Consider the following 21374-nt stretch of genomic DNA (forward strand, 5'->3'; position numbering starts at 1 on the left):
TGAGCCCAAGAGTTCAAGCCTATAGGGAGCTATGTTCACACCACCACACTCCAGCCTGGGTGACGGAGCGAGACCCTGTCTAAAAAATAAAAAATAAAAAAACATTGAATCTCGCAGCAAGAAAGTCATTCTCTTTCCATTTTTCTTGCAATTCTTTAAGGAGAATGTGTTAGTTGATCATACTACGTCTCTCATACCTCTCTGCCTTTTATTAATGTCCCCTATTGAGAAAAAATGGAGATAAGAAGCCTTGAGAAATAATGATTATCTAGGTAAAACTGGAGACTACTCTTTTGTTTCATCTTATTTAATTTTTATGATTGCCTTTTATTTATGGCAAATGATTCTGGGCTTCTGCTTGTGATATTGACATAATAATTATTATCTTATTATTTCCTTATTTTCTAAAGGTAGTCACGTGTTTAAAAAGTGAGTTAAAGAAAATATTGAAAAAAAATACAATAAATCCTATAAGTAATGACACATATTAGGAAGGTGGGATGAAAAGCTAGAAGGCTGGGAAGTACTGCTGTGGGTGAAGGCAAGGGGAGTGGGGAAGAAAGTGGTGGACCTGCTGGGAAGTCATCGGGAGAATGATGTAGCTGTGAGTAGATGTGCCTGTGCGCATGTGTACTGGTTGCCGGTGGGGGCGGAGGGGAATGCGTGCCTGTGTGTGTGTGTGTGTGTGTGTGTGTGTGTGTGTGTGTGTGTGCTTGAGTGGAAAAACACAGTTTTTCCTCTGCTTTCACATCACAACGATCAACCCAGAAGAGGTCTTTGACCCCATGTGTGGGTTGTCCCCCACACACGAAGCAAGCAATCAGTTCTGCAGTGGACACCAACTGCACGGCCACCAATTTCATTCTGACACCCTCGACTTAGAGATAGCGTCAGATTCCACAGCTTGAGGCTGAGCTCAAGCCCCAGGTCATTTTACCTGTGCCTCTAACTGGTTGTCTATAAATTGGGATTCTCACAACCCCCTCCTTTAAGTCTGATGATTTGCAGGAGCAGCTCACAGAACTCAGGGGGAATACTTAGGTTTACTGGTTTGTTATGAAGAATGTTACAAAGGATACAGATGAAGAGGTGCTCAGGGCAAAGCGTGTGGGAAGGAGTGAGGAGTTTCCGTGCCCTCCCTGGGTGCACCGTCTTCCAGGAGCTTCCACGTGTCCAGCTGTCCATGAGCCCCTGAACCCTGCCCTTTGGGTTTTTAAGGAGGCTGTATTATGTAGGCATCATTGTCCCTTGGTGATCAACTTAATCTTCTGCCGTCTCCCCACTGAAGACTGGGAAGCGGGGCTGAAAGTTCAACCCTCCAATCCTGCCTTGGTCTTTCCAGTAACCAGCCCCATCCTAAAGCTATCTAGGGGCTGCCAGCCACCAGTCCTCTCATTAATATACATAAAGACACCACTTTGGAGATCCTAAGAATTTTAGGAGTCGTATGGCAGGGAAGAGGTAGAAGACTATATATATATATATATATACACACACACATATATATATGTATATTTTACCATGTCACAGTCCTCATACCCTGAAATCATCCCATAAGCTGAGATGAATTAGTAGGATTAGATAGGCCTCTGTTTTCACTCTATAAGCAGGATTGAAAACGTCCACATACTCTTAGGTATGAATTAGATAATGACATGAATTATTGTTTCTCCAGAAGCAAATAGTGAATGATAAATAGTTACTGAGCACATTTCATATGCCAGGCACTGTGGAAAGTACCGCAGCTACCATGTGGGTTAAGACACACAGGGTCCCAGCGAAGTGGTCAAAGACTCGCATGTGACTCCTTCCGTACCACTCACTAACCAGGCACCCTCTGCCGAGCGATTTGAGCTTCTTGAGCCTCAGCATTCTTATGCGTCCAGCGGACAAAGCCATACCCCATGCATATTGCCCCGGTGATAAATGAGCTGAGGTGTATGAAGGCACTGCCAATTGTGTGAAGGCATGCGTCCAGTGTTATTACTGTCAGCCTTACATTCCGAATTTCAAAAGTGCCATTCAGAGAATCCTTGCTTTGATGGCCCCCAGAAGCATGTGAAAAATAGAGCTTCTACTCAGAAGGCCTAATTGCATAACTTGAGCAATTTAGCTGGAAATGTTAAACGCTGTCTGCATCCCGGAGCTGGAATGGAGGGAACCACGTGGACAGGAGGTCAGGGATCTCCTTTAGGCAGCATTGAGTTTAAGGAGACTGGCACCCACTGTGTTCATCCAGAGAGGTGTGGTGGATTAATACAATGCAGACCCTGAGTTTTAATAATGAGTCCAACAAATGTGCAAGGCTCCAGGGAAAATAATTGAAAGGAAACTCTCTAAGTCAGACTTGGTTCCTCCAGACGCATTTGCAATCTCCCTTCCTGTGGGGGTGGGGAGTGGGGAGAAAACTTTAGGTTAACAAGCTAATGACACCTGCCTACTGTGCCTTTAATTACCCTGCAAACCTCAAGCAGAGACTGACAACTACCAGAGCCACACGCAGATTTCAGGCTGTCTACACACAGATAACACAGCCTCCTCCCACAAACTTTCCTGACAAAGATGAGCATGATTCCAGGAAGCCCACCTTCACAGGGCAAGTGAAACTAATAATTTTTTTTTCACAAAGTGTCCCTTTTAATCTTCACAACAGACCCTGAGAGGTCAATATTATTGTGTTTATTTACCCAGGGGGAAACTGGCTTAAATATATTAAATATGTCAAAGATCACACAGACCAGAAATAAGACAGTTAGGACCAGAGCTCCAGTCTCTCTGGTCAAGAACCTGGGTTCACCGCAAAGATTTCATGCAGCTGTGGAGGGCCCCACTCACTCTCCCTCCTCCTCCCTCCTCTCATCTTCCCTCCCTCTCTTTTGGTCTTTCTCTAATCTCTTTTATTGCCTCCCTCTCTGTTTTCTGTTCTCCCTCCTTCCTTCCCACCCCACACACTTTCTTTCTTTCTCTCTTTCTTTTTCCTCCCTCCCTTTCTTTCCATTCAATTTCCCTCCCATCTCTTTCTCTCTTTCTTTCCTTCCTCCCTCCCTTCTTCCCTCCCTCTGTCTTTCCCTCCCTCCCTTCCTCCTTCCCTTCCTTCCGTCCTTTTCCCCAAGGCAGTTCATAGAAACCAGAACCTCTCTTTCCTAAAGCCAACCATGAAATCTAAAAATAATATTCTGACCTGCTGGGTGAAGTACTGGCCATAGAGAAATGATCTGACTTACATTGACTATAGATCATAAGACTCCCATTCCAGAGAGGGTCGTGTCCCACACTCACAAGGAAGGAACACTGCTCAGAGAGGCCAAGAAAAATCTAGACAGAGAGGCCTTGCTGCCTGTCCCCACTCAGTCTGTTGGCGTTCCACTGGACCCTTTATGTCCAATCCTATTTCTACTCAGTTGTCTACCCTTTGTTGAATCTAAGCATGAAAATGGACAACTTCTTCTGTGTCTTTGAGTCTTCATTCTGAATACTCCAATGTAAAAAAGTTATTCTTATTACTTTTTAATTATTATTATTTTCCTTTGCAACAGAGTCTCATTCTGTCACCCAGGCTGGACTGCAGTGCCACGATTTTGGCTCACTGCAACCTCTGCCTCCTGGGTTGGAGTGATTCTCCTGCCTCAGCCTCCTGAGTAGCTGGGATTACGAGAGCTCCCCACCACCCCACCTGGCTCATTTTTGTATTTTTAGTAGAGACGGGGTTTCACCATGTTGGCCAGGTCTTCAACTCTTGACCTCAAGTGATCCGCCTGCCTCAGCCTCCCAAAGTGCTGGGATTACAGGTGTGAGATACCACACCTGACTCCCGTGTATACATGCTAAATGAAGATGTCTTTTCTCCTAGGAATCTGCCTCATAGCAGAGAATCTTAAGGGAGCCAAGGGCTTTGCCCGAATCTGTCCTCACCAGGTCTCATGCTCCTTTGACTCTGAGCTGGGATATATTTCTGTGCTCCTTTTTGCTCTCTGTGCTTCTTTGCTCTCATGTGGGGACCTTCATCTCTGCAGATTATTCCTGGTTTAAGGTGGGGACTTCCAATTTACTAAATGTCTGCTTTGTCTAGCTTCTTTAACACTGTTCATCGTACATAACATATGTTGCTGGCTGTCTTCAGACAATTCCATGAAGTTTATTGGAAAAAGTGAAGTGGAACCGTAGGACAGGACACCTAATGTCAGTCCTGGGTCTCTAGGTTGCTGTGTTACCTTAGGCAAGCCCCTTCCTCTGTCTAAACTTCAGAGTTCCCAGTTGTAAAAGATATTCTCCCCAGACCCTTTCAGCTCTGCCATCTGCATGTAAATCCTGATGCATAAGACGCTCCCCTCAACAATCCATGATGACCATGTGGTCTTTCTGTAATGATCTGTGAGAGCAGGTGGAAGTCTAGGGTCTCCAAATTTACAAGAAGTAAGTGAGATAAGTCATTTTAAATGCTTATCACAGCACTTGGAAAAACTAATTAATGTTAATACTTGCTACAATTATTATTTAGCATGCACCTCAAATGTCCTAAAAACATCACACAGAGAAAAATAAACAGCGACATCTAGAAGATTTAAACAATAAGGTCTCAGGAAAAAAAGCATATCCTATGATGATGTGTATAACATCCTGATGGAGAATTTCAGAATGAAGTTCAGAATGAAGGGGATTGTTCTTTCTCAGGAAGACCGAATTTAAGACTTCAGGAAGTGTGGTTCTGATCATCTGGGGACAAGGAGATCTTGATTTTTGGTTTGGGACTTTCATGTATGTTCCTGTGCACGACACTGGTCAAATATTCACCACTCTGGACCCAATTAACTTGCCTGGAAACTTCAAAACAGACTCTAACATGTATATGTAATTTACATATATACACACACATATATATGTGTATATATGTGTATATATATAATACAACAGAGTTATTTATTTTCTTATTTATTCATTACTTGTATTACTATTTACTATGGATGTCTAATGCAAGTGTAACAATACCACCATTTTGTGGCTGTTGCAGTAAGCAATGCCACAAAAATCTCCGTAATTTAAATAATTTCTCACTCATAAAACATACCTATCATGTGACAGCAGAAGTGTACTACTCCACAGAGGCATTCAGGGATCTATGCCAGGGGAGAATCCCTTATAACACAGACTTCTACCACCACAAAGACAAGGAAAAGGAAAGCTTGGCAGGAAATGCACCTGCTCTTAGAGTGACAAACATCACTTCCTCCTACATGTCATTTGTCAAAGCAGGTCATATGGCCGTGCCTGAGATTTAGTAGATGGAGACAATCCTACTAGGTGCCCTGGGCAAGAGAAACAAATATTTGTGAAGGGTATCTCCTCAGGATATAAACACAACACCATACCTGACCGGCTGGATTTGCATCATAATGTATCCTCACTTCCATGAGAAAGAGAGAGAGAGAGAAGAAGAAGAAGAAAAATAATGCATTAAGATTCCTTGTTTTTCACAAGGAAGCCAACTCTCCTCCATTCAAGTTAACTTCCCCTCCCAATTGACTCAGTTTACCTAACAAGGCAAGAGCTAAACATCTGTTTCCCATAAATCCTTCTCAATTTCCATCAAGGGGCCAGGGAAGTAGCTGGTTCAGTGTTAGAACCAGTGGCCAGCAGACCAGGTTGGAAGCTTTTGAGAACTATTGGTCAGAAAACAATTGGTGCAAGAGGAATGGCTTGCATCATTCATTCAGCAAAATGAAATGGGAAGATAAGAACTGGGTGCTGGAGTGGGTCAGGTGGGTCAGCACCAGGACATTGTTTTTGTGGTAATTGCCCCATCAGAGTCCAAAGTTTCAAGAGAGTCTCTGAGCTGAGGACTGGGATTGTGGCTATGGGTTCCACCAACTCATAGTCAGGAGCAGGGGGCACAGAGGTGTTCTGGGAGCCATCGCAAGGCAGCAAAGCTGTGTGTTTAGACAGTGCTCTTTTCTCTAGTGTCAGTTGGATGTTTCCGATTGCTCTTTACCTACCTTTGACCACAGAAAGGTATTTTCGCTTCTCTTCAGCAGAGAATCTTGACTCCTTGCTATCTCTTTACTGGCCTCTGAAGTCATGGGCATTTCCAAGCGCTGGACTAGATGTTCTATGGGGAACTGACAAAAATTAGATCTGATTGTTCTATTTTGTTCTTATGACATTAAATTCAGAGTTACCCAGCACGGCCAGATCACCATTATCTTTTCTTAAATTTGATAAGTTGGTTTTTTTTTTTTTTTTCTATCATCCCAAATTGCTCTTTAATGTGAATCATTCATGAGAGAGGGTCAGGGCTCTCAACAGGGAGGCAGCCTGCTGAAGTCAGAGAGGAAGGCACAGGATTTGAAGTTAGACTGGCTCAGCCCCAAACCTCAACTCTGGCATTGAGAAGATGTGTGGCTGTGGCTAAGTGCTATAGCCTTTATGAGGTTCAGTTTTCAGCTAGGAGGATAAAAGAGATGATATTTGTAAAGTACTTTACTTTGCCTAGCTCACAGCAGGAACTCAAGCAATGATCATAAGTAGGAAAATCTGGGCACTAGTTGGGGAACTTCTGACACTCTTTTTGGGTCACGGTGGCTGGGAACTGAGGGGCACAATGACTTGGTGGGCCCAGGGGCTATCAGGGAAGACGCCACATGCACCTGCTGCTGGAATTATGGCGGTAGCATAGCTCTGGGTGTTACTCACTAATCTAGCTAAGGCTAGCGATACCCACCAACCCTTAGTTTTGAAGAGAAGTTTCCCACATAATAATCCTCAGACTTCTTATTTTAAAATCCTCAAATCCAGTAAACCTAGTCCCTATCCCCTGACTAAATGCCTTCTACTCTGTAGAACCATTGCATGTGGGTGCATATGGAAGCTCTACTTTCTTTCCTCTCCTCTTAAGTGTTTTTGGGATGAATGATATGCTGATATATTGTAGCTCACCTTGGCTGAATATACATTGACCAGAAAGAAGTGGTGTGCTAACCCCCTGATGGATTTGATTCATTTGGGCAGTGAAGCTTTGCAGTTTGGGCCAAGGGTTCTCAATGACCTGGCTTGTCTGTCTACATGGTTCAGGCTCACTGGGCATTTAATAACAATCTCCTCAGGGTATAAACACAACACCATACTTGACCAGCTGGATTTACATCATAATGTATCCTCATTTACATGAGAAAGAGAGAGAGAAACAGAGAGAGAGAGAGAAGAATGCATTAAGATTCCTTGTTTTTCACAAGGAAGCCAACTCTCCTCCATTCAAATTAACTTCTCCTCCCAATTGACTCAGTTTACCTAACAAGGCAAGAGCTAAACATCTGTTTCCCATGAATCCTTCTCAATTTCTATCAAGGGGCCAGGGAAGTAAGTGGTTCACGGTCAGAACCAGTGGCCAGTAGACCAGGTTGGAAGTTGTTGAGAACTATTGGTCAGAAAACCATTGGTGCAAGAAGAATGGCTATCTTCAGCAGAATGAAATGGGAAGATAAGAACTGGGTACTGGAGTGGGTCAGCACCAGGTCATTGTTTTGGTGGTAATTACCCCATCAGAGTCCAGAGTTTCAAGAGAGTCTCTGAGCTGAGGATTGGGATTGTGGCTGTGGGTTCCACCCATCCATAGTCAGGAGCGGGGGGCACAGAAGTGCTCTGAGAGCCATTGCAAGACAGCAAACCTGTGTGCTTAGACAGTGCTCTTTCCTCTAGTGTGAGGTGGATATTTCTGACTGATCTTTACCTAATGTGTGCACACTGGTGGGTGCTATTAGTGGCCTCTTACACAGTAGACAGAGTTTCTCCCTGCCACTGCCCTGCTCCCAACCTCCTAAAAAATCACAAAGGACATCATTGTGTTTCCCACAATAATGAACCATGACACATAGATGTTTATTGATCTGTTGTTTTTAAAAAATTTTCATGATAATGCAGATCAACCTATCCTCAGCTCAGCATTCTCTGTTATGTAAATATCCTAGCAATGACAAGTTCAACATCTGTATCATTATTAGTATTATAAAATGTATACATATTTATAATTGGATAGGTATACTTTGTGGAGTAGTTCACATTGTATTTTCATATTTAATCTTCACTGTGACCTTATAAAATTGGTCCAGGTTGAGCATTCCAAATCCCCAAATTCAAACTCCCAAATGCCCCCAAATCTGGAACTCTGAGTGTCAACGTGATGCTCAAAGGAAGTGCTCATTGGAGCATTTTTGGATTTTGGATTTTCGGATTTAGGATGCTGAGCCAGTAAGTACGTGAAGCAAATATTCCAAAATTTGAAAATATCCAAAATCAGAAACATTTCTGGTCGCAAGCATTTCGGATAAGGGGTACTCAACCCGCACTTGATAGGTGGGAAAACTAAGGCTCAGGGAGGTTGGGTAACTTATCTAAGCTCATCCAAGACTCTCTGCTAAAGAGGAGAGCAAACACCTTTCTGTGGTCAAAGGTAGGGTCTTTCACAGGTACTTGGTTCTCTTGCCCAGGGCACATGGTAGGATCATCCCCACATACTGAAACTCAGGTGTGGCCATATGACTTGTTTTGACCAAAGACACGTAGGAAGAAGTGACATGTATCACTCTAAAAGCTGGTGCAGGCTGGGTGCGGTGGCTCATGCCTGTAATCTCAGCACTTTGGGAGGCCGAGGTGGGCAGATCATGAGGTCAAGAGATCAAGACCATCCTGGCCAACATGGCGAAACTCCGTCTCTACTAAAAATACAAAAATTAGCTGAGTGTGGTGGCATGCACGTGTAGTCCCAGCTACTCAGGAGGCTGAGGCAGGAGAATTGCTTGAACCTGGGAGGTGGAGGTTGCAGTGAGCCGAGATAGCTCCACTGCACTCCAGCCTGGCGACAAAGTGAGGCTCCGTCTCAAAAGATAACTAAAGAAGTGAGCTAGTGCATTTCTTGCCAAGCATTCCTTTTCCTTGCCTTTGTGGTGGTCATGCAGGTAGAGCTGAACCTGCATCTGTCTGTGTGAAGAAGAGAGATACAGGTCTGGGCCAGGTAAAGCCTCCATCTTACTGTGAAGTGTATTACAGGAGTTTCAGAAAACATCTCACTGGGGCCAGGTAGAAGGCCACAGTCCTTCTCAGAAAACGTGAGAGAGAATTAAAATCGAGTTTGATGGCAGTCTGAGAAGTCCTCTCTGAGATTTAATCAGGTCCTGATGGAGTAGTCAGATTGAATGGTGCCAACTGGGAGGCAACACAAGTTGTTACAAGGAAAACAGCCCCATTAGAGCTTTGCATTATACATGTTCTCTGAGCTAGGTAATTGTGGCTGTGTGATTCCTAGCAAGTGACCAAACCTTTCTGAAATTTAATTTCCTCATCTGTTGGAGAAAGGGGCTGAGCCAGGGGCTGCACCATTGCCTGTTATTTGTGCAGTATCTGGGCATCAGCTTAGAACAACCCCTGGGGATTTTCCATTTGTCAAAAGAAGAAAAAGAAATCAGGTCCCAAAGTGATGTTAATATTTTTAGATTGCATTTCTTCCTGCAGGCTTTTTGGTTGACTTAAATGTGGGCTTTGGGGCAGGGCAGCAACCCGAGTGAGCTAAAGAGGCCAGCAGGAGAGAGCTCCTTGGCTGAGAACACTGGGGGTGACATGGCTCACAGGCACAGCAGGAGGTGAACGGCTCTGTGGAGGCTGTGGCTAAAAGGTCTTAATGGATTGTGTTCTCTCCTGCCTCATGATTACAGGATTCTTCCCTGTCCATCATGTCTTGGGCCAGTGCTGAAGAACTGCTGAATTTCCGCTGCACCCTCTCACTCCCCAGGGCAGAGGCGAATCTACTGAGCTAGAAATTGGTTCTGTTGTATCCTTTGCCTCTACTTTGTTCCACAGGGAAGCAGATATTCTGGAATCTTGGCTTTGGAAGCACCGTCAGAACACCTGACTCAATCCCTTTCTGTTGCAGATAGGGAAACAGGCCTAGAGAGGGAAAGGGAATGGGTGAGGTCCTAGAAGCGGAACTGCTGAATTGGCTCCTGGTTGTCTGACGATCAGTTCAAATAAGTGACTCTCAAGGGAGGATGATTTTCTTGGCCCCATTCGTTGTCGCACTTCCAACCTGGGGGTTGGGAGGAAGGTGGGTTCTGGCTTTGAAGCCTTGGACTGAGGTGGGAAGCCTGAGGGTCACACCTTGCCAAGGTAGGTGGAAAGAATGTGATTCAAAAGATGAGTTCAAGTGTGATCAAGCAGAGAAACCCAAAGAAGCGATCCTAAGCCTCAGGTTCAAAGAATGAGACATAGGCAGAAGCTGGGACCTGGGAAAAGGCCATGGCAGAGCGGAGTCGAGGGAGAGGCCTTGTCAGAGTGGCAGGTCCAGGGGTTCAGGAAGGCAAATGAGGTGGGGCTGTATTTGGGCTTTTTCCTTCCTCCTTTCTTTCCCTCCCCTTGTCCGCCTTCTCGCTCTTGTTCCCTCCCCTCCTCTCTCCTTGTCTCACTCTCTTTTTCTTGAATATTGATCACAGAGTGTGATCTCTGATTTGCTTACAGAAAATAACCAAGCCAGAAAAGGCAAAACCATTTTCACAAAACATTATCTTTTATGCCGAAGAATGAAATAAAGTAAAGCGGAGAGGATCCTTTAGCTACCTATACTGGAAAAATAGGCATGGTACGAAAACTTGGGTGAGAAAACCCAAATTAATTAATCGCGTCATTCATTAATTCATTGATTGAACAGCATGACTAATAGTTGCCAGGTTTCCATCTCCATCCTCCTCTGACTGTGTGAAGCAGGCGGAACACAGAAACCCTCTTAGCCTTATCTGTGAAGATCATGATCATGATACCTCACTGGGATTTTGACAGGATTAAATGGGTTACGCCAGGAAGGTGAACACATTTTAATGTCTTTCAAATGCTCCAGTATTATTATTACTATTATTATTTTATTTTTATTTTTTTGAGACAGAGTCTTGCACTGTCGCCCAGGCTGGCATGCAGTGGCACAATCTTGGCTCGCTGCAACCTCCGCCTCCTGGGTTCAAGCAATTCTCTTACCTCAGCCTCCCGAGTAGCTGGGGTTACAGGCGCCTGCTACCATGCCCAGCTAATGTTTTTGTATTTTTAGTAGAGACAGGGTTTCACTACGTTGGCCAGGCTGGTCTGAAACTCCTGACCTCATGATCCGCCCACCTTGGCCTCCCAAAGTGCTGGGATTACAGGCGTGAGCCACCATGCCGGGCCTATTACTATTATTTTTACTTGTGATTGTTTTGATTGTTGTCAGAACCCTGAGTCTGTGCATTGGAAGTTTCCTTATGGTCAAATCAGAGAAACCCAGCCCTGCCCGGAAGAAAGATTAGATGACTGCTCAAGCTTCCTAAGATATGAGAGGACTCAGGAGCCCCAGGAAGCAGGTGCAGTCATTCGAGCTTGACCTGTGTTGTCCTTTTACTGGAGTCTTTGGGATGTCCACAGCTGGTAAAGTAGGATGAACAGCAAGGATACGTTCATTCAAAGCTTTGCCACCAGATTAACTTCAACTCTGCACCAGCTCGTCTTACTCCCTTGCTCCAGGGACTTGCTGGTGGCCACTGAGTTGCTGAAGTACACTGCTGTCTGACTTCCTTGCTTCCTGCTATCCAACAGCTCAACATTTTACAGTCTTCAGATACTCGTCATCTTTTCATTGCCGTCTGCTTGTTTTTCCATAGCAGACATTGCTCATAAATCTTTGCACTGACACTTAGCTGTGACAGGGATTGGGACTGTTTCTCAGCATAGTTCTGCAATCACCCATTCAGGTGGGAGATAGCCAAGGTCATCTGAAATCTGGTATAAAAACTTTTATAATGATTGAGCACCTCATATGTGTTCGGTGTTCTCCCAGACACCATACTGAGGCATAAAGCAGCAATTTCTAGTTTTCTTCGGTCTAGAAATGCCCACAGCATTTCAAGTACCACCCTGCAATTGATTGGCTGGGATTTTGTAATTAACTCCTCAGTCATTAATTACTGATTGGCTGAGGATTCCAATTCCTCTGGCTTCTCACTAACGGGAAGAATTCAACTGTTATCCACATATTGAGGTTTTTTACTTTACAGTAAATCCTCAGTATTTTATAAAGATGTTTAGTAAGACAAATGCTGTCTTTAATCTTTGAAGAGTCTCACTTATTACCAGTTCCCATCTTCTAAAGGGCTTGTTTATTTCTTCTCTATTACCGGTTTCTGAGCAAATTCATGGCAAAATGCACACATGTCCCAACCCCATGGTGATGCAGTGTTTTGAACAGCGTTTGATGTAGAAACTTGTCAAAGTTCCTCTTATCTTTTTTTCTTATTTTTTTTCTCAATCTAATTAAATCATTTCCACAGACTACTTTAGCCAGATGCCTCTTTGCCATCTCAAAAAGCACTAATAAATTAGTCGAGCATGACTGTGGAAAACACGTTGTCTTCCTTTAACAGGAGATTGCTCATTATACAGCATGTACTTATTGCTGAATGGCGTGGTCCTGGCTTACAGTGCAGTGTTAGTCATGGCAGAGAATAGCCAGGATTACCAAGTTCCAAGTCTCCACATCTCTTCTTTCTTCAAACTCTCCTTGACCCCTACCACCATCTTGGCTACACATGAGCACCAGGAACAATTATGATCAGGAGTGGGGTAGATTTAAGAATCTTGGCCAGAAATTTTGGAACTTGGCCTACTTTTGAGTTTACTCTTTGTCCAGAATTAATGTAGGACTTTTATTGGAAGTGACGTAAAACCTAACCAAACTAGTCTAAGTGGCTGGGAGTTTCTTAACTCAGGAATATGAAAAGGATAAGTTATTCCATCTCTAAGTGTAGCTTGACTCAGGGGCTCACATGACGTCATCAGGCTTTGTTTATCAGTTTCTTTTTCTTTATTAATCTCAGGGCTCAGATATCTGTGTTGACTTCATTCTCTGACCAGATAGAATCTCACGGTGGCAAGATGGAACCAGCAACTGTATCTTCAAATTCTCCTATTCAAGTTCCATAGGGGAAAGGGAAAAGAAGCTTGCTTTTTTCATTTTTGTTTTTGTTTTCTCCTAGTGGCTCCTATAAAGGTCAAGCTATTCACCCTAGTTGGACTGATTCAGGTCATGTGCTCATCCTGAAATGAATCATTCTGTGGCCAGGGAGGTGAAATATTCTAGCTAGGTTACATCATGTGTTCCACCATCTGGAGTTGCTGATGGAGTTCTACCTGAAGTATGTGGGCTAAAAATGGAGAAAAAGATGAATGAGCTTTGAGTGGGTAAAACAGCACATGCCCATTATTCAGCCATTAAATTTCTGTCTCAGGGCTGCATTCCCCAAGTCCGAATTCAACCCAGTTTCTTCCAACTCAAAGCGTTTAGAGAAAGACACTTTGGAATCAGACACAGAGCTGGTTCAACTCTTGGATCCAGTTCTGATGTGCTGTTTAATGTCCTCTGGGCCTTAGTCTTCTCATCTATAAAATGGGGTAGTCACAACTTTGTCAACAGTGCTTGGCAACATGATTGGGGCACATTAAACTTTAATCAGTGGGAGTCTTGCCTGTTCTTCTCACCAAGATTTCTGCCATGATAACACATTGGGTGCTGTCAATCAAATGAGGACCTACTTTGCCTTACTCATCAATTTTTGATCCCAGGGATGAAACAATTGTACCTGAACCTTGGCCCGATGCCTGCATCCTTGCCCACCTTCCTCTGTTTTGGAATCATCTTCATTGCCATGCATCATGGACTATTGGTATAGTTTTTTTTGTTTTTGTTTTTTTGTTTTGTTTTTTAAGTTTAGATATAATTCATTTATTATAAAAGGGAGGCATGAAAATTATTTACATGATGAAAGATTTCAGAACTTCAGTGGAATGCACGAGCTCATGTTGATTTCAATAGTGATCTATTTTAGTCTACATACTTCCCAAGAATGTCACCATCTCTAAATAAGAAATAATTCCTGTCACCTAGCACCACTTTGGTGCCTGCATCTTCTGGGAGAAGAACTTTATCTCCAACTTTCACTGCGTATTCTGGCACCAAAGTTGGAGAAGAACTTTATCACCAACTTTCATGCTAACTGTTTGAATCTCTTCAACCTTCACTTTAGAGCCCGATCCAACAGCTACTTCTGTTGCTTGCAATATTTTTTCATGAGATATTTCTGGAAGCATATGCCTCCTTTGGTTACAGTTTCAACTGCTTTCCTTTTAACCAATACTTGGTCAAAGAGCAGAATGAACTTTCTAAATGCTTCCCCTGCCATGATTCCTGCTATCGAGGCTCATACTTTGCTCTCATGCTGCTGATGCCAGGACACTCTGGTGTCCTGTGCTGAGCTCATTGCATGAATCTCTCCATACTTCCCAGAGTTCCTGGGAAAGTCTGACTTTCTCTTGTAACCCAGAGCTGGATCTAAGCATTTCTATCATCTCCAGCATCTTCCCCAACCCCTTCCATTGGTTGAATTACAGCCTCTGTCTGTTCCCTGTCTGTCCTATCCGTTTTCAGCTAATGAGACCATGCTCAGCCTTGTCATGGATGTGTGATAAGGAGAAAATGAGTCTGGGCACGATAGTTTACACCTGTAATCCCAGCACTTTGGGAGGCTGAGGTGAGAGAATCACTTGAAGCCAGAAGCTTGAGGCCAGCCTGGGCAACATAGTAAGACCTTGTCTCTACTGAAAAAACAAAACGAAACAAAAAATCATTAAAAATCAGCTAGGTGTGGTGGTGCACACCTATAGTCCTAGCTACTTGGGAGGTTTGGTGGGAGGAGTGCTTGAGCCCAGGAGTTTGAGGCTGCAGTGTGCTATGTTTGCACCACTGCACTCCAGCCTGGGTGACAGAGGAAGACCCTGTCTCTTAAAAAAAGAAAGAAAGAAAATGGGTAGGGGAGATGCTCACAGAACCATATTAAGCTGAGTTGGCAAGCATGTTAAAGGGCATCTGATACAACCTTTCTCTTGTGTGGAACATCCCAGCTGATTGCATGGGCTGGGGACACAGAGTGTTGTTTGGATGAACCTCCAGATGCCACAAAGCCGTGGTAACTAGTAAACTCCAGTAAATTAGGACATTCATGTTGATAATTAACATCCTCTACTCCCTCAGGGAGACAACTAAAACACTGTCAGGATCCACTTTCTCGAGGAAATGGCCTTAAATTAGATCTTAGGGAGTCGATTAGGTTCACGACTAAAATATATAAGAAGCTAGGTAGGCCGGGCGCGGTGGCTCAAGCCTGTAATCCAAGCACTTTGGGAGGCCGAGACGGGCGGATCACGAGGTCAGGAGATCGAGACCATCCTGGCTAACACGGTGAAACCCCGTCTCTACTAAAAAAATACAAAAACTAGCCGGGCGAGGTAGCGGGCGCCTGTAGTCCCTGCTACTCCGGTAGGCTGAGGCAGGAGAATGGCGTGAACCCGGGAGGTGGAGCTTGCAGTGAGCTGAGATCCGGCCACTGCACTCCAGCCTGGGGGACAGAGCGAGACTCCGTCTCAAAAAAAAAAAAAAAAGAAGCTAGGTAGGTAACATAAACGAGTAAATGGGGCCATTGTCCACATATGTGCTGTCTGCGTGGCCGGGACTATCGTGAGCCAGACAGCACAGACCCTCTTTAAGAAAGCAGCCATTGTTCATCTCTCTCCAATAGATGTCACATGGGAGGGAATGCCCAGTGTAGCCAAATATTCCACCCTTGCAAGAGATGATGGAAATCTTTTAAACTAAACTTGGTTTTTAAATGTTAGTTACCTTTAATCCCTATCCAAAAAAAAAAAAAGTTTCCAATGCTGTCTTAATGTTTAGCAAGGTGCTTAGGGTACAGAGGGCAGAAGGGAGGCTTGCTAGGTGTGGGGTAGACCACCAGCAAAGTCCCAGAGGGAGGACTGAGCCTCGTGCAGAAGCCACAGTGAAGCACGTAGATGTCACGGAAGATTTAGGGACCGGTGAGAAAAACACAGGGTACATAGGACCAGATTAAGGAGAAACTTGAAGTCAGCCAGAGTAGTTCAGATAGCATTTATGGTGTAGGCCAGGACTGGGAAGGCCTAGAAGCAGAGGCAGGAGCTAGAATTGTAGTCTTTTTTTTTTTTTTTTTTTTTAGATGGAGTTTCGCTCTGGTTGCCCAGGCTGAAGTGCAATGGCGTGATCTTGGCTCACTGCAACCTCCGCCTCCCAGGTTCAAGTGATTCTCCTGCCTCAGCCTCCCCTGTAGCTGAGATCACAGGCATGCGCCACCACACCAGGCTGATTTTGTATTTTTATTGGAGATGAGATTTCCCATATTTGTCAGGTTGATTTCGAACTCCCAACCTCAGGTGATTCGCCTGCTGCAGCCTCCCAAAGTGTTGGGATTACAGGCGTGAGCTGCCATGTCCAGCAGGGTTGTAGTCTTAATTATGTGGCTGTTCATACCATGATCACCAGTAAAGTGAATTTGAGGTTGAATTAAAATACATTCCAGATGGTATCTCATTGTGGCTTTGATTTACATTTCTTAATGATCAGTGATGTTGAGCTTTTATTCATATGATTCTTCAAAGACCTAAAGGCAAAAATACCATTTGACCCAACAATCCCATTGCTGGGTATATACCCAAAGGAACATAAAACATACTATTATAAAGACACAAGCAGGCATATATTCATTGCAGCACTATTCACAATAGCAAAGACACGGAATCAACCTGAATGCCCATCAATGATAGACTGCATAAAGAAAATTTGGTACATATACACCATAGAATACTATGCAGCCATATAAAAGAATGAGGTCATGTCCTTTGCCGAGACTTGGATGGAGCTATAGGCCATTATCACTGGCAAACTAACACGGGACAGAAAACCAAATACCACATGTTCTCACTCATAAGTGGGAGCTAAATGATGAAAACATATGGACACATACAGACGAATGACACACACTGGGGTCTTTCAGCGTCTGGAGGGTGGGAGGAGGGAGAGGATAAGGAAAAATGACTAATGGGTACTGGGCTTAATAAATGGGTGATGAAATAATCTGTACAACAGACCTGCATGACATATATTTACCTTTGTAACAAACCTGCACTTGTACCCCTGAACTCAAAATAAAAGTAAAAAAAAAAAAGATGAAAATAAAATATGGTCCAGTAAGGTTGGACAGTCAACATAGAGTAAACCACAAAGTAAGAGATAAAGAGGGAGCGGAGGCAAAATGATTCTTATGAATTTCAACATTTATTGAGAGTTCTTAGTTTCTAAGCCTCTCTACACCAGCCTAGTCACAGGAGATTGAGTATAAGTAAGAAGTGAATCACACCTTAGACTACTGACAGTCTAGATGGAGAAGTTCAGATAGAGGAAAATTAGAGATCAAGTTCCAAAACCTTGCACTGGCTTCTTAGTTGTGATAGAAAAGAGCAAAACAGGACGACAAAATAATTGCACATCACATATACATTAATAAGGCACATGTCTGTCCATTTTTATGACATTATGTTACTCAAAAGAGGTGGACGTGAGATCTATGCAGCTGCCCATTGTATGATATGCCATATCTTTACAATCTCATAAAGAAGACTAGTCTTCACTATGAACCCTAAAATGCAAGGCACGAGTAAGACAACTCAACAGGAGACTTGCTTTGTAAGTGATTTGCTTAGGACATGAACACCTGTATGTGGGGTAAAAGCAGAGATGGTTAAGAGTTTTTACAAACAATACAAGGGGTGTGAGCTAATTATTACATAAAGGAAGTCCTACATGTCTATCATATAAAACTTATTTTTCTTGGCCCAAAATTTTTAAAAAGGAATTTGTAAAGAGGTGGGAGGAACAGTATTCTCTTGCAAGAGAGATGGAACATTTTAATGATGTTCTTGAGAGCAAGACTATTATCACTGCATCATTTTGTACTATCTGTTATTTGAGGAAATGAAACATTCTACATAGGAAATGAAACATTCTACATAAGAAATGAACAAAGGCGAAAAGTTTTAATCTGTTCCCCGTTCAGTCCCTTCCTTCTTTCCTTCTCTCCCTCTCTTCTTCCTCTTTCCATCTACTCATTCTCTGAGCATCTGCAAGAAACCTGGGTGACTTCCAGCACAAACCTGTTGCTTACGTAAATGAGACTCACCAACAGCAGCTGCAGTGTTGAGACACTCGAAAGTTTAATTACAGAAAGACAGTGTGCACTTGCGGAAGAGCAGGTAGAATAAAGTCCTGAATTTCTCCTGCCTGATTGGCACCGCAAAATTCCACACGATTTCCTGCATCTCAATTTAGAATGAGAGCCTCACTCTACATTCTTTCTATGACCAAAGGAAGGAGATCCCTTTGCAGTACGCAATGCTCAGGGACATCTGTTCTGTGGACATCAGTTCTATATATGGAATGAATTCCTGTGGGGTTGTGTAGGCATCAGCAAATTTTATGTAGTAAATAATCATTGGCAGGGTCTGTGCCGTGGAACAGGACTGCAGATACAGATAGAGTCATATGGGGACTCCCAGGAGCTAGATCAGGTAGGAAGGTCCTTGTAAGTGCATGGGAATTTGAGAGGTAGAGGGGATTAAGTACCATTTTTTAGGCTGCACTGGTTGCCTAGAGGGGTGTTTTGTCGCTCATCATCTCTACTTAACAACATTTCCACATACCCTCCAAACAAAATGCAATTGAAATACAAATAAAATATCTAAACGTGCTTCCTGTGCAAATATTATTTTCAAAGTCTCCAGCCCTGAGTCCAACAAAATAGCTGCTTCCAACCACCTCCTAGAGAGAAGTTCTGAATCAGCGTTGATTTGCTGCCCCTCCTCATTTTGAATGCATCATTCTGACCACTAAAATAATAGTGTCATTCATTGGTCCCCTTCTCTGCTAGGTCGTGTCCCAAGGGAGATGACTGAAAACAATTTGGAGCCAAAGATATTTGGGTGTAACTTTTCTCTGCCACTAATTGAGTTTGTGACCCTAAGTATGGTATTCCCACCCCCCCTTCCCAGCCACCCCCGTGCCACCTCACTGATTCTGTTTTCTCTTTCTTAACTTGGGAAAATGAAATTGTCCTCCCAGGGTTGATGTTAAATAAAGTCAAGAAAAATTGCTGCTGGCAGTAACCAATAATTAGGGAAGTTCAGCTTTATTCACATCTCCAGAAAAGACAACATCCCTGATATGGTTTGGCTGTGTCTGTCCCTACCCAAATCTGGAATTGTAGCTCCCATAATTCCCAGGTGTCATGGGAAGGACCTGGTGGGAGGTAACTGAATCATGAGGGTGGGTCTTTCCCATGCTGTTCTCATGGTAGTGAATAAGTCTCACAAAATCTGATGGTTTTATAAAGGGCAGTTCCCCTACACATGGTCTCACTTGCCTGCCTGCCACCATGCAAGACGTGATTTTGCTCCTTCTTTGCCTTCCACCATGATTGTGAGACCTTCCCAGCTGTGTGGAACTGTGAGTCACAATTGAAGCTCTTTCCTTTATGAATTACCCAGTCTTGGCTATGTCTTCATTAGCAGCATTAGAACAGACTAGTGTAATCCTGGAATAGACTTAGACTGTGCTTCACTTTCAAATATTCAAACTCTGTACAACTTGAATGCACATACTTTGCATATCTACTTCTATAACACTTCAGCATGTATTCCAAAGGTGTATTTTCCTCCTCCTCCTAATTCACATTTACTGAGCACTTACTAGGGACAGACATTATTCTAATCAGTCCACACAGATTAACCCAGTCCCCTGAGGAAGGCATTGCCACATTCAGTGACCCTAAGATGCCATCAGTTGTAGGACACAAAACTATTTTATATTTGACTATGACATGACATCAATGATGTGGTAAACCAAATGTCAGCTGTATTAAAAAGTTAAACGTAGATCTTAGGATCAATAAAATAGAGTAATATTCTAGCCTCATTTTACAGGTGAGGGTTCTGAGCACCATAGACATCAGAGGACTTCCCCAAATTTACATAACCACTCAGAGTGTGAAAGAAAGTGTGAACCTAAGCCATCTGACTTTGAAGTCCACACTTTTAATCACCTCCCTAAACTTCCCCTCTCCATTCAGTAGGTGAATGAACATTTCAGGCAATTTCATCTCCGACCTCAATTATATGCCCTTTGGGGCTCAAGTGGTCGCTTGACTTTTCAGTTTTAAAGGAAGGGATTGAAATTAAAGAACAAGTACAAAATCCTGAAAATACATCCTTAGAAACTGTATCTAGCATACGAGATGTATTTTGGCCTTTTCTGATATTGTTTTGCTCTCTGGAAGCCAAATGCCTTTTAATATGTAGGTGAATTGTTTGATTTTTGCATTCCAACTTATGTGTATGATTTCAAGGGTGTTTTATATGTAAATGTTGGCATCTTGATACATTGTTTGCAAAAATGACCCCAATTCTCCACTTCTGCCAATATCTACATTCTTTATTTATGTATTTTGTTTGAGATGGGGTGTTGCTGTGTCACCCAGGCTGGAATGCAGTGACTCAGTCACAACTCACTGCAGCCTTAACCTCCTGGGTTCAAGTGATCCTTCTGCTTCAGCCTCCAGGGTAGGTGGGACTACAGGCACAGGCCACCATGCCCAGCTAATTTTCATATTTCTTTGTAGAGACAGAGTTTCTCCATGTTGCCCAGACTGGTCTCAAACTCCTGGGCTCAAGTGATCGAACTGCCTCAGCCTCCCAAAGTGCTGGAATTACAGACGTGAGCCACTGCACCCAGCCCACATTCTTTAGAATAGGATGTTGCAGCCTCTCCCAACAAGAAATGGTATCTGTTTCTATACCTTGTAAATCTGGGCTGGCTATGTGCCTTGCTTTAGCAAATAGAAGGTGGTGGAAGTGATCACTTACCAGTTCTGAGCCCAGGTACCAAGGGGTCTTCTGAGCCTAGGCACCAAGGGATCTTCTGAGACTTGGCTTTGTTTTGGAACCTTGCTCCTCCATAAAAGCACATCCAGGGTAACCTGCTAGAGGATGAAAGACTACATGGAACAAAGTGAAGTGATCACGGTTGATGCCTTCTTATAGTGGCCAGCTCTCAGCTGCAGACAGCAGAACAAGCCTAGCTGAAATCCTATGAGCATAGCCCAGCTAATATAACCTGTACTTGGCACAGTTCAGCAAAACTTCCCAGCCAGTCCACAGACTCATAAGATAAATAAATGGCTATTGTTTACAGTCACTAAGTTTTCAGACTGTATGTTATACAGCGTCTTAGAGCTTTGGCATCCAAACAAAATGATGGAACAGCTCTTGGGTAATGTAAAAATTTCCTGGATAATCGTTCACCGTAGAAGGATGCTTTACATGTACTTTTGCATGAAAAACTTCCCTATTGAAACAACTCCATTTTCTGTATATCCAGTTGCTATAGCAACCTGATACTTTTG

At 43.4% G+C, this 21374-nt stretch overlaps 1 protein-coding gene and 1 pseudogene across 1 annotated transcript in view; one reads left to right on the forward strand and one right to left on the reverse strand.

Moving 5' to 3' along the window:
• The window catches only part of HS3ST4 (heparan sulfate-glucosamine 3-sulfotransferase 4), a 450424-nt gene that overhangs the window by 362471 nt on the left and 66579 nt on the right, over positions 1–21374 (forward strand). The gene's annotated exons all lie outside the window — the stretch shown is intronic.
• LOC111526903 lies at positions 13880–14237 on the reverse strand (annotated as a pseudogene).

This window comes from Piliocolobus tephrosceles, chromosome 17, assembly GCF_002776525.5.
Source record: "Piliocolobus tephrosceles isolate RC106 chromosome 17, ASM277652v3, whole genome shotgun sequence".
NCBI lineage: Eukaryota > Metazoa > Chordata > Mammalia > Primates > Cercopithecidae > Piliocolobus > Piliocolobus tephrosceles.